The 14011-nt window shown below is 36.7% G+C and overlaps 2 long non-coding RNA genes across 4 annotated transcripts in view; one reads left to right on the forward strand and one right to left on the reverse strand.

Moving 5' to 3' along the window:
* The window catches only part of LOC111091196, a 131936-nt gene that overhangs the window by 83087 nt on the left and 34838 nt on the right, over positions 1-14011 (forward strand). The window lies entirely within an intron of this gene.
* The window catches only part of LOC102156837, a 53343-nt gene that overhangs the window by 15025 nt on the left and 24307 nt on the right, over positions 1-14011 (reverse strand). For both annotated transcript variants that reach the window (XR_005374313.1, XR_005374312.1), the window contains exons 2-5: positions 10367-10449; positions 7216-7321; positions 5147-5294; positions 3146-3285 (exon numbers count right to left, since the gene is read on the reverse strand). This is a non-coding gene — a long non-coding RNA (uncharacterized LOC102156837). The remainder of the gene's footprint in view (positions 1-3145; positions 3286-5146; positions 5295-7215; positions 7322-10366; positions 10450-14011) is intronic.

Below are 14011 nucleotides of genomic sequence, written 5' to 3' on the forward strand. Positions count from 1 at the left end.
TCAAATCAAAACCCCAATGAGATTCACCTCACACCTGTTAGAATGGTTAGGATCAAAAAGAGAAGAAATAAGTGCTGGCAAGTTTGTGGAGAAAAAGGAGCCCTTGTGCACTATTGATGGGAATAGAAATTGGTACAACTGCTGTGGAAAACAGTGTGGAGTAAAAATAGAAATGCCATATGATCCAGTAAGTCCACTACTGGATATTTACTCAAAACAAAAACTAATTCAAAGAGATATTTGCACCCCTGTATCTATGGTGGCTTTACTTACAATTGCCAAAATACAGAAGCAACCTAAGTGTCCATTGATAGATGAATGGATAAAGAAGACATGGACTATATATACAATGCAATATTATTTAATTATAAAAGGGAAAGAAATCTTGCCATTTGTGATAACATGGATGGGCCTAGAGAGTATTGTCGTAGGTGAAATAACTTGTGTTGAACACAGCTTAATGGATAAAGTTGTGGAATCACTTCATTGTACACCTGAAACCGATGTAACATTATCTATAGACTAAAAAAAAATGGGTCAGAGAAAGACAAATACCATGATTTTACTTGTATGTGAAATCTAAAAAAACAACAAAAAGCAGAAACAGACTCAAATACAGAGAACTGGTGGTGGTTATAGGGAGAGGGCTGGAGAGGATGAGCAAAAAGTGGTGAAGGAGAGTGGTAGAGGCTTCCAGTTACGGAATAAATAAGACATGGGGATGAAGAGTACAGCGTGGGGAATATAGCCAATGGTATTGTAATCGTATTGTACAGTGACAGAAGGTAGCTACACTTGGGGTGAGCACAGCATAACCTATGGAGTTCACTCTTTTGTACACCTGAAACTAATGTAACATTGTGTGTCAACTATATTTTAAATAAATCATTTTTTAAAAAGATTATTTTCCTTCTAAAGGAGACCCAGAGTGCTCCTTCAACCCCTTATGTGAGGATACAATGAAAAGAGAGCAGTCTATGAACCAGTAAGCAGTCTCTTCCTAGACCCCTAACCTATAGGGACTTGATCTTAGATTTCCTAATCTTCATAACTGAGAACTAAATTTCTATCCTCTATAAACCACCCACTCTGTAGTATTCTATTCTAGCAGCCCAAAGAGACTAAGACAGACTGAGTCACCTTTTTCCACCCGGATATGTTTCTTTAATTTCTAATCTCAAGGATAAGAGTTGGGTTCTTAGATTCATCCTTAGCAGACCATATTCTGGTTTCTGGTCATCTTTCTCTCAAAAGACAACTCCGAAAACCAACAGTCAGGTGCCAAAAATGCTTCCATTACATGATTCCCCCAGAACAATAGAACTTTCTTACCTTATAACTGCTTAATGAAAAAGAATCACTGAAGTACATCCCCCCCCATAATGGGAGAACTCTCCTTGGGATCCCTGGGTGGCACAGTGGTTTGGCGCCTGCCTTTGGCCCAGGGCCTGATCCTGGAGACCCAGGATCAAATCCCACGTCGGGCTCCCGGTGCATGGAGCCTGCTTCTCCCTCTGCCTATGTCTCTGCCTCTCTATCTCTGTGAGACTATCATAAATAAATAAATAAATAATAATAAATAAATAAATAAATAAATAAATAAATAAATAAATAAATAGGAAAAAAAAAGAACTCTCCTGAGATGAACGGCAATTCCTACCACTGAACAAAGAAGCTATTAACTTGTTATACATTACCTTATCTACTGCAATCATATACTCAAAAGTAATAATTTTACAACCTATGTATAAACATACATAATATATATTGTGAGATGTTTTATTTATTCAGTTTTCACACGCTGCTTAGTGCACAGGTGCTATCCCCTAGTTGGCAACCATGGAATTGGATCCTGTAGGTTAAAGACAGGTGACAAAGATAAACATTTGAGTCTGCACTTCAGAGGGAAGCTCAGTCTGAGTCTTCTGCATATTTGACTAAAATAACAGGATGAGGAGGATAAGTACAAAGAGGATTTCTGAAAATATGAGACTGATGGGGCCAGCTACCAGTAATGTAGAGTAAGGGACTGGGAGTAGTGTTAGGGGGGAAAGAAGGGATACTCACTGACCTTTCCCCATTTCTGCCATTCTGGACCCTCTGGCTCTAGAGACCAGTAGGGTCTACCAAAAAAAAAAAAAAAAAAGAGGGGAAAAGATGATAGAATGTGAAGAAAATCCAAAGAGAGCCCACCGGTGTGGTAACTGTTTATCTGTCTCTCCAGAATAACAAAAACACACTGAAAACAAAATTAAGTGCTACACTTAGTTCTTATCAAAAGTTTAATGGAGAATGGAGCAGTGTGTTGTTACTTCTCTCCCGTAATTTTTGTTTCCCTCAGGTATTTCTTCTTGCAAGTTTCCCAGTATTTTACAGGATAAGGTGGCATTTTATCTGAAAGCATTTGGTAAATGTTCTTTGAGTCTAGAAGGCTGCAATTTAACAAATGGTTTCCTCACACAAGCTATAAGCATGATACAGAATGATTGACAGCCATGCCAGCATTTGAAAAGCAGCTAAGAGCTTTAAAGCATACAGTAGCTGAGACCAGGATGGAGTTTATCATCAGCCTTGAAGATTGTGGTTTAGGTTGGCAATATAAAATATCTGTCATTTTAGTACAGCTCTTACAAAGACTTTTAAACATGTCATTAAACAAACATACGAGAAAGATGGGCCCGGAGAAAACCAGTTTTAAGATAACAACAATAGAATCAAAATACATTATCACCAGATAATAGTCTCCTACTGTTTGATAAAGGACTCAGCTTCCAAAGCCAAAATAAACACAGTGGCACAGCAAAGTTGTTTGTTTTAGAAGAAAAAGACATTGATCTTATGACACATTTCTATTACGGTGGTTTTATTTCTCTCACAGAGCAGGCTAAACTTTCAATTATTCTAAATTAAGAAGTGTTCAGAGAGAGTCAGGGCATCTTAGCATAGTTACCGCCTGTATCCAGACTTCGTGAAACCCTCCCTCAGCTCCACCACCCATCATCCCTTCCTACTGCCCAAAACATGAACTGAACCATAAAGAGACTAAAACAATAGGCACGTGAGTCAGTAATTACAGGAGATGTATAAGGGGTGGGATCATGTTCAGAAGTGGTATTTTTAACTTAACAGCATTTTGAAAACTCACATTTGAAGCTAGAATCCAACATGTTTCTGTTCCACAGAGCTCAGGACTTGCTTGGAGAGGTCATGACAAGTTACTTGAAGCCATCTTCAATCTCATTGCTTTAATATTTAAGTGTATTTACAGTTTGGAAGAGACCTGGCCTGTGTCGTTAGGAGACAGGAATAAGAATAATGTATGAATAACGCCCTGGCCCCTGAAGTTACCTTCTTGCTGTAATCTTGGAATACGTCTTCTGTCTCATCCCTATACTTTACCCAATGTTGTGATGGAAATGCGACTCCTTTTCAACCAGACCTCAGTGAGGTTTGCTTCTTTGCATCTTCCTAATTTGTGTAACCAGAGACCACCTAAAGAGTGGATGAGTCGCCCTTGTGGTAGAAGGCACCTGCTTAAATTATCTCCCTTGTCTAACATTCCCACCACCTACCAAGCTTTTGTATTTATTTCATTCATTCCTCCTCTGTGATCAGCACTAAGCCTCCCAAAGCATCCAGTCTTCGGGCAGAAATCAGATATTACATCTATTTTCAGTGTTATCATGGGCTAAGTAGAGACAACAATGATAAACAGATGAATGGACCGGAGATTCAGACCTAAAGAAGCTCAGCATTAAGTTGGGGAGACCGATAAATAGACAAAAACTATGACAGATGCTAACACCAGTCTCCTAGAGAATACTGGATTAAATTGGAGAAAAAAAAAAAAAGGTCCCTCACCATCAGTTGGGCCTTAATGATGGCAACCTTAAAGAGAAGAGTTTCAGGAGAGAAGGCGAAAACCAGATTAGTTTGGAGTTGTACTGCCTGGGAGGTTAGCAGAAGGGACAACTGTTCTATTGTAAACTTTGCTTAAAAATTGATCAGTGGTTGGTGGCTAACGGGAACTCAGGTGTCCAGAGAGCATTTGTTTATTTGCTTTAAAGATGAGAGAGCTGTAGTGTGAACTGGCTGTGCGTCAAATCTCAGAAGTTTAGGTGGCTTTTTTTGTTTGTTTTTTTAGTCTTTAAGTCAACTTTTAAAATGCAAATACTACTGAGAAGAGTAGGCTTTCAGTAAAATCTGTCAGTTGTCAGTTAGCACCTTAGCAGGGCACAGGATGCTAGGGGGTGCCAAGAGCAGACAGGAGAAGCGCTGCTCCTGACGAGGTGGGAGAGCACCCAATATCCGCTTCTTCACAGTTGAGCCTGGGAGTCAGCCAGAGAATCCCAGCTGGTCCCGGCTTGACAAACAATCCTCATTCTCATTCAATTGCCCAGAATATAGGAATACAAACAGGACTCAAATAAATGCTTTTGCAAATTGCTCTTCCTTGCTGGGATTAGTTGTTAAGTCAATGAAGATATAGAGTACAGGGAAGCTATAAGGGATTATAGAAGTCTAATTCTGATTACTTCAAATAATATTAAAATGCTCATGTTTATGGAAAGTTAAAAATACAAAAGTTAGGATAAAAATGAAATCTGCTTTTATCTCCTCCCTACTTCATTATCCCCCTGTGGTAATCACAGTTACCCGCTTGGTGAAGGGCCTTCTACACTCGTGCTGTGCACTTATATCCACCCGTGTACACATTTTATATAGATCTTCTGGTTGTCCGGTCCTCTTTCCAAGCAGTTTTCCCTTGCCTGATTCATACCTGTCAGCAGGACTCTGATTTGGGAAGTTCTCACCTATCCTTAGGATAATAACTCTAAGCATTTACTAAACTCTCTATTTCAGATATGATACCAAGCACTTTATTATTTTTTAGTCTTACACATACTAATTATTCTCATAATATTCTCATAAGTAGCCAAAAACAAAAAAACACAAAGCAAAAGTCCCCATAGTTAATCCTCTTAATCCTAGATACCCTTCCTCTGACAAAACTGCTGTTGCCAGCTGGGTATGTATCCTAGACATTTTAAAAATGTATATACATACCTATCTGTATATGCAGAAATATAATTTGTTTGCTTTTTCGGTAACTATCATCATCCTATAAATATTGTGCACAACTTACATTTTCCATTTTACTTCTGCAGATCTTTCCAGTTCAAACCATGTAAATACAATCCATCTTTTTAACACTTGAATAGAAGGCATGCTAATCCATCCTGCGGTTTCATCACAGATGAGCCAGACATTGAGGTTGATCCCACTTTTTCACCCTAAGAAAGAATGGCCTAATGAAAAGCTCATACAGGTCTTTTACACACACACACACGTCACTATTTCCTCTTGTTAGTGAGAAGAGGAGTTGCAGGATGAAAAGCAGAAAAGCCATTTGCCTGGTATACGCTCCTTGCTCCTTTATTTGCAATAGTCCTTATATTCCATTCAAGCTCTCTCGGTGCCGGGGCATCAGAGTGCAAAAGAAGTGGAGCTTAGGACTTTGGGCTAAGGCAAGGAGCCCATTTAATAACTCCGGTCACAATGATGAACAGAGAGGATGGCACATGTCTTCGAACTGTTCTAATCAAAATGAAACTCAAGGATTTGGATAGGAATTCTAATATACTTATTCTTTCTTCCTTTGCATATACAGGAATTATACAGACCTGGGAGATGCTGATGTCATAACAAATTATTTTTGCTAGGGCTGCCACAACAAAGTGCCACAAACTGGATGGCTTCAATAGCAGAAATTTATTTTCACACCAGTCCGAAGGCTAGAAATCTAATAGCAAGGTGCCAGCAAAGTTGGTTCCTTGTGAAAATGTGAAGGAAGAACCTGTCCCAGGCGTTTCTCCTGTGTTTATAGACAGCTCTCCTCTCCCTGGGTCTTTACATTGTTTTCCTTCCGGGAATGTTGTGTCCACATTTTCACTTATAAGGTTCCCAGTCATCCTGGATTAGGGCCTACACTGAAGACTGCATGTTAACTAATTCTCCAAAGAACCTATCTTCATGTACGGTTACACTCTGAGATGCTTAGGATTAGGGCTTCCACGTGTAAATTTTGAAGACATAATTCAGTTTATAAGACCATCTCGGGATCACAGGGGAAGTAACCATAGGAAGGGAGGGAGAGCTGAGGATCAGCAGGAAATGGGTGCTTCCTGATTGAGCTGCAGTTAACGCTAATATTTCCTTCCTGAATTCCTTTCAACTGAAATTTTCAGTTGAATCAATAATTTATTTGAATTGCATATGCAAGTTTAGGATTTGTTTCTTGCAACAAAAGGAATCCAGGCTTAAAAAAAAAAAAATGTAAGTCTGAGAGATCCTGCTCCTGGAACCTCCTAAAGGCATTGTAAACTACTTTCTAATCAATAGTACACAAAAGTTCCAGATCCTTTCACGGTCATCAACAAGAATTGTTCATAAGCTTCTTGAAAAACCATCATTCTTTTGAATGAGAAGTGCTATCTTATCATTTTCATCCCCCCCCGACCCCCCGATTGTTAGGAAGTTGAATATCTTATCCTTTGTTTCTTGGCCATTTCAGTTCTGAACATTGTCAATTTATATCTTTTGCCAATAATTGTATTTGGCTAATTAGTAATTTTCTTATTAATTTTTGGAGTTCTATAGAAAAAGCTAACAGAAGAAAATCTTTTCTCCTGTACTGTGCCTGTTTTTAAAACTCCATTTATGGTGTTTTATGTTATACAGACATTTCTAAAATATTAGTTGTTCAGAATTTTCAGTCTTTTTCTTTGTATTGTCAGGTTTTGTGTCTTCCTTAGAAACACTGTTTTTATGCCAAGATTAGAAAAACATTCTCCTATGATTTTATACATGTAATACCTTTATTGTTTCCTTTATATATAGATCTTCAGTATATTTGCATCTATCTATTGTTGTGAATGTTATATAGAAAACATAATTTATTCTAACGGATAGCCAGTTGTCTCTAAATCTTTAGTAAACCATGTGTGTCTCTAGTAATTTGAATTATCTTCTTTATCATATATTATCATATTTATAGTCTGTTTCTGAAAAATCAATTCTGTTCCATTGATCTGCTGTCCTTATTTCGCTACCAAAATCACACTGTTTCATTGATGGTAGCTATATAACATAATAAAATCTTATTTAAAACATAATAAGGTAACTTTTAATATAATGTTTGAAGGAAACTCTTACCTTATTGTCCTTTTTAAACATTTTCTTGGCTAATCTCTTTCATTTATGGGAAATCAGGTATACTGGTTTTCCTTAAAGATCTTAGTGGGGTAATTCCAGCTTCCACCTGAGACACAGAAATGAAAGGAGATCACACCCACACTTGCTACAATAAAGAACCAGATTAATTTCAAATTCGTTACTTTTTTTGAGGCCATGAGAGAGCTGAAGTCCAATGAATAGTCCAAACATCTAAGGAGAGATGGTGCCTGCAGGGAGAGAGGAGAGCAACATTCCTTCACCTTGGATAGACAAGAACCAGATACAGTAATAAAAGTTGAGCTAGAATATTTGAAAAATTGGTAAAGGTGAATGTTGGCTTGCATAACAATGTGAAACCCATAGAGACGATAGAAATTGTCTATGTGCTCTTAGAGATTGCCTCCACATGAACCTCGGGGTGTACTCACAGAAAGGACTGAACCAAGTCCTAAGAAGTTTGTATTATAGGAAAAAGCAGTTTTTTGCGAAGGCAAGAAACTCTGAGCATCTTCTCTAACTCCACTGGGAATCAAAAATCAACAATCACCACAAAATCTCCATGACATTAGGTCAGGCAAAGAGGTTTTGTTTATAACTTCAAAATTATGACCCACAAAAGAAACAAATTGAACTTTAAAATTAATTTTTTGGGGGCATCTGAGTAGCTCAACAGTTAAGCATCTGCCTTCGGCACAGAGTGTGATCTCGGGTGCAGGGATTAAGTCCTATATCATGTTCCCTGTGAGGAGCCTGTTTCTCCTTCTGCCTCTCTCTTTCTGTCTCCTTTGAATAAATAAAATCTTAAAAGAATAATAATAGGGATGCTTGGGTGGCTCAGAGGTTTGGCTCCTGCTTTCAGCCCAAGGCCTGATCCTGAAGACCCGGCAGGGAGTCCCGCATTGGGCTCCCTGCATGGAGCCTGCTTCTTCTTCTGCCTGTGTCTCTGCCTTTCTCTCTATGTCTCTCGTGAATAAATAAATAAAATCTTAAAAAAAAAATACATGAAATGACAAGCCATAGATTGGGAGCATATATCACAATTCTGAAAAGGGCTTGTGTACAGAATATATAAAAACTCTGAAAACTTAATGAAAAAATGGACAATCTAATTAAAAAATGAGTAAAAGACCTAAACAAATCCTTCAGTAAGATAACTGAGAGGATGTTCGACATTAGTAAAGAGGGAAATGCAAATTAACACTACAATGTGGGAATACTATATTACAATGTCTAAAAAAAGGAAAACAACAAAAACTTGTCATACCATGTGCTGAGAAGAAAGTGGAGCAATCGGAACGCTCCAATAAGTTAGTGAGAATTCAAAATGCTAGAGTCAATTTTGTAATGTCAATTTCTTATGAACTTAATATGCAACTTCCACCTCAAGTTTTCTCCCATGAAGAAATAAATACCATTTTCACACAAAAAGCTGTATACAAATACTTATAGGAACTTCACTCATAATCACCAAAAACTGAGGGGAAAACCCATATCTCTTTTGACTGGTAAATAATGTGTAGATATCCATAGAATAGAATATTACTCAGTAATAAAAATAGCAAACTATCAGTTCACACAACATGCATGAGTCATAAAATATATCTTGCTAAATTAAAGAAAAACCCAAAAAGCTACATAGTAAATAATTCCATTTATGTGATACTTTCAAGAAGGCAAACATCGTTACTGGGTTAGACATTAGGAAGAGGAGTTATCTACATAAGAAAATTTTGAGGGAACTGTGGTGGTTGGTTACATGATTATATACATTTGTCAGAGAAATACAACAAAGTGTAAAACTCTCTGCATATTAACTTTTTAAAAATAATTCAACCAGAATGTATGTGGGACTGGGTGGAGGAGAACGATGGAATAAAAACTAATGAATCTAACTGCATTGAAAACAAATCACATGGTCATATTGAAAGGAATGGGAAGAAACAATTTTATAAAATAGTATAATGCTAAAGATTAAAAAAAATTGTACTTAAATACTGTACTATAGTTACTCCATTGTTTTTCCCAGAGCTACTAGTTAGAAATTCTAATCCAATTTCCTCTTTATACTTGAAAAAACAAGTTAAATGTATTATAGACAATAAGAGCCAGAGTAAGTAACTACAATTAAGGAAAGAAGATTGTAGAATGAAGCCTGTAGAGCTAAGTAAAAGGCAAAGGCATCAATACAGTTGTATGGTTAAAACATACACAGATAGTTGGGGGGTAGGGGGTGTGCATGCTAGTTCTATCTACTGACAGGCCTAGAAGTAGTTACACTCCAGTACCAATGAGTTTACTTGATCCTTAAATCTTGATTTTTAAAAACTATTGTCTAGAAAGGAAACTCTTTGGAGAATTGCTTTAGTCCAAAGCCAAGACAGGCAAAATACAAGCTGAACCCAGAGCATTTTGTGGTGCCAGGAAATGAGGAAGTGCTAAAAAGGAGGAAAAAATGTATCAAAAGCCCACAGGTCCAACCTGAAAAGCTGTCAATGGTCAAACATCTTAAGCAACAAAATAAATTATAATATTGTATTATACCCCAAATAATAAAATATTCATTAGTCCATACTATATGGATATAAATGAAAGTTTATAGGGATCCCTGGGTGGCTCAGCAGTTTAGCGTCTGCCTTCGGCCCCGGGCATGGTCCTGGAGTCCAGGACCCATGTTGGGCTCCCTGCATGGAGCCTGCTTCTCCCTCTGCCTGTGTCTCTGCCTCTCTCTCTCTCTCTGTGTGTCTCTCATGAATAAATAAATAAAATCTTTTTTAAAAAAAGTTTATAAACAGACAAAATGATAGCTCGTCCATATGGAAAAATACCAATTGACAAATGCAGAAGAAATGAAGGCAACTGAAAAATCACTGTTAGAATACCTCAGTAATTATGGTAGGCAAAATCCACCAAAAGATTTCAAATCAATGGATCAAAGTTTAAGCAGAGACTAAGTGTCCTGAGGGAGAAAAAATAAATCACATGATCATAATTAGGTAGCTTTTAACAACTGATTAAGTAATTTTGGAAAACAATGTTTTTAGTAGATACTGTAAAGCTTACATAATACTCAAACACTATATAAATTTTTAATTACAAAGGGATAAATAGAGTGTAGAATTCTGGAAGATACCTCTTAATCAGATGATCAATCTAAGACGATGCACTGAAAATGGTATAGCTGTGGTATCCTTCCCAATAATGCAGAACCATAATCTAATGAAGAAAAAAAATTTAGACCCAGATTAAGGGACAGTCTACAAAATAATTGACTTTTCAAAGTGTCAAGGTCATGAAGGAAAAGGAAAAAGATGAGGGTCTTTCACAGGCTAGAGGAGACTAAGGAGAAATGATAATTAAATTCAGTGTAGTATCCTGTATTGATCCCTGGAAGAGGAAACATCATTAATGAAAAAAATCAGAGAAATCTAAGAAATTCTCTACAAGTTAATAGTATATACTAAAGTTAATGTCTTACTTTTTGGGGGGGACAGGGGTAGAGGGAGAAGAAAAGAGAGAATCCCAAGCAAGCTCTAATGCCCAGCCCGATGTAGGGCTTGCTCTTGCAACCCTGAAATTATGACCAGAGCTAAAATCAAGAGTCGACACTTAGCTGAGCCATTCAGCTGCCCCTCATTTCTTACTATTGATGAAGATTCTAACTTTATGTAAGATAATGGGGCAGCTGAGTGAAAAGTATATGAGAATTCTGTATTATATTTGTAAACTCTTACACAAGTTTAAAATTATCTCAACATAAAGTTAATTAAAAAAAAAACTCCATTGCCAATGGGATATTAATTAAGGCTAACTTGAAGTCACAGATTAATTTGAGAATTGATATTTTTATCATAGTCTTACCTCCAGATATCATGTTTCTTTCCATTTAAAAGTATTTTCTGTTTTGTGTTTTTATCAAGTACTACGAGTGATTTTAATATATAACTTCTAATAGTTTTTTTTTTTTTTTTGCTGGAGTCTTTAGGGTTCTCTATAATATGTCTTCTGCAGATAGTGAAAGTTTTACATCTTCCTTACCAATTTGAAGTCTTTTGTTTCTTTTTCTTATCTGATTGCTGTAGATAGTACTATGTTGAATGAAAGTGGTGAGAGTGGACATCTTTTTCTTATTTCTGATCTTAGAGGAAAAGTTTTCAGCTTTTCACCATTGAGTATGATGTTAGCTGTGGGTTTTTCATATATGGCCCTTATTAAGATGAGGTATATTCCCTCTAATCCCACTTTGTTTTTTCATCATGAACAGAGGTTGAATTTTGTCAAATGATTTTTCTTATTGAAAAGATCATATGGTTTTTATCTCTAATTTTGTCAATGTGGTGTCTTACATTGATTGTGATATGTTGCATATATTGACCCATTCTTGCATCCTTGGAATAAACCCCACTTGATTGTGGTGAATAATTCTTTTAATGTATTGTTGGATTCACTTTGCTAATGTTTTGTTAAGGATTTCTAATCTATATTACCATTGTTCCTCTAGGAACAAAGGAGTGACAGACACCATTTCCCTCCCGTGCCTCAGCATAAATGCATGGCCATCTGTAGGAACTATTGTAGTGCCAACACTTGCTACCCAACTTGCTTACACCAAACCCTACTCTCCTGTGCTTCAGTGGATCTGCCCTTACCAGTTACCCTTGCCTCAGTCCCCAAACTTGGGGTGCCCTCCCCCAGAAGATTTGCCCAAACTTCACTAACACCTCATCTCACAACCAGTGTGTTTTGTGGGACCTCAGTTCTGGCAGCAGCAAGAGGTCCCATTTCATAAGCAGACCAGTGCACACCTTGTTAAAATGAGGCTCACCCACCCAGGGACCAAACACTACCCACAACAAGCAGAGGTGTTCTGCAGACAACTGGACTGAAAGAAAAAACGTTCAAGAATCAACAGCAGGGCACATACCACAACGTAGGAGACACTCTGAAGCTCCATGTCCTAGAGAACCAGAGACACTGTTCTATAGGGCCCTATAGGAGCTCTTATTCATAAGGCCATTACTGGCAAGAGCAGGAGACATAGCTGACCTTTCTCATATGGAAGCAGACAGAGTTAGACAAAATGAGGAGACAGAGGAATATATGCAAAATGAAAGAAGAGGCCAAAGCCACAGCAATAGACATAAGCAGTTATAAGTAATATGCTGGGTAGAGAATTTAAAGTAATGATTATAAGGACACTCATTGGACTTGAGAAAGAAATATCAGTGAGACAGTAGTGAGACCATTAAAAACAAGATATAAAAAATCAGAGGTGAAGAACACAATAAATGAAATTTAAAACAAACCTATTAGAATAAATAGCAAGACAGAGGTGACAGAGGAATGAATTAATGGCCTGAAAGATGAAGTAATGGAAAGTAATTGAGCTAATCAAATGAGAGAAAAAAGAATTAGGCAAAATGAGAATAGACTTAAGGAAATCACTGACTCCATCAAGCAAAATAACATTCACATTATGGGAATCCCAAAAAAAGAAGAAAGAGAAAAGGTGACAAGGAATTTATTTGAGAAAATAATAGCTGAAAACTTCCCTAATCTGAGGAAGGAAATAGATACCCAGATCCAGGAGGCACAAAAATCCCTCAACAAAATCAACCCAAGGAAGTCCATACCAAGACACATAGTAACTAAAATCCCAAAAGTAGAGATTAAAAAAATAATAATAAAAGCAATTACAAAGAAGATATTTAGATATAAGGGAAAGGCCATAAGTCTGTGAGATTTTCAGCAGAAATTTTGCAGGCCAGAAGAAAGTGGCATGATATATCCAAAGGGCTAAAGAAATCTAGAACCAAAACACACTATCTGACAAAGCTATCATTTAGAGTAGAAGGAGAAATAAAGAGTTTCTCAGACAAACAAAAATGAAAGGAGTTCATGACCACTAAACCAACCCTAAAAGAAATATTAATGGGGGCTCTGGGTGGAGAGGAAAGACCATATATGAAAGTATTAAAAGTTGGAACACAAAAACCTATGTATATCTGTAAAAATTAGTCAAGGGATTCACAAAATAAAAGGATGTAAATATACCTAAAACATGTCAGGGGAGAGGAGTAAAGAATAGTTTCAAACTTAAGTGACTATCAACTTAATATAGATTGCTATGTGCAGAAGATGTTTGTAAAAACTGAAAAAAAAAGTTATATATAAATTGAACATCCATCATAAATCAAAACCCAATAATAAATATGCAAAGAATAAAGAGAAAGGAATCCAAATATATTAGTGAATAAAGCTAACAAACCATGAAAGACAGTGAGACAAGAAAGGATTAGAGAAAAACTTCAAAAAACAACCACAAAACCGGTAACAAAATGGCAACACATACATATCTATCAATAATTACCTTGAATGCACATGCACTAAACACTCCCATCAAAAGACATAGGGTGACAGAGTAGATTAAAAAAAAAAAAAAAAAAAAAGACACATTTGTATGCCCCCTACAAGAGACTCAATTCAGACCTAAGGGCACCTGCAAATGGAAGGTGAGGGGATAAAAAAAAAAAAAAAAAAAAAAAAAAGGAAGGTGAGGGGATGAAGAAACATTTAACATACAAATTCATATCAAAGGAAAGCTGAGGTAGTAATAATTATATTGAACAAAATAGACTTTAAAACAAAGACTGTAACAGGCAACAAAAAAGGACATTATAATTAAATGGAACAGCTCAACAAGAAGATAGAACAATTGTAAATATTTATGCACCCAACATGGGAGCGCCTTAATATGTAAAGCAGCTAGTAACAAACA

Source organism: Canis lupus, chromosome 19, assembly GCF_011100685.1.
Source record: "Canis lupus familiaris isolate Mischka breed German Shepherd chromosome 19, alternate assembly UU_Cfam_GSD_1.0, whole genome shotgun sequence".
NCBI classification, from domain to species: Eukaryota; Metazoa; Chordata; class Mammalia; order Carnivora; family Canidae; genus Canis; species Canis lupus.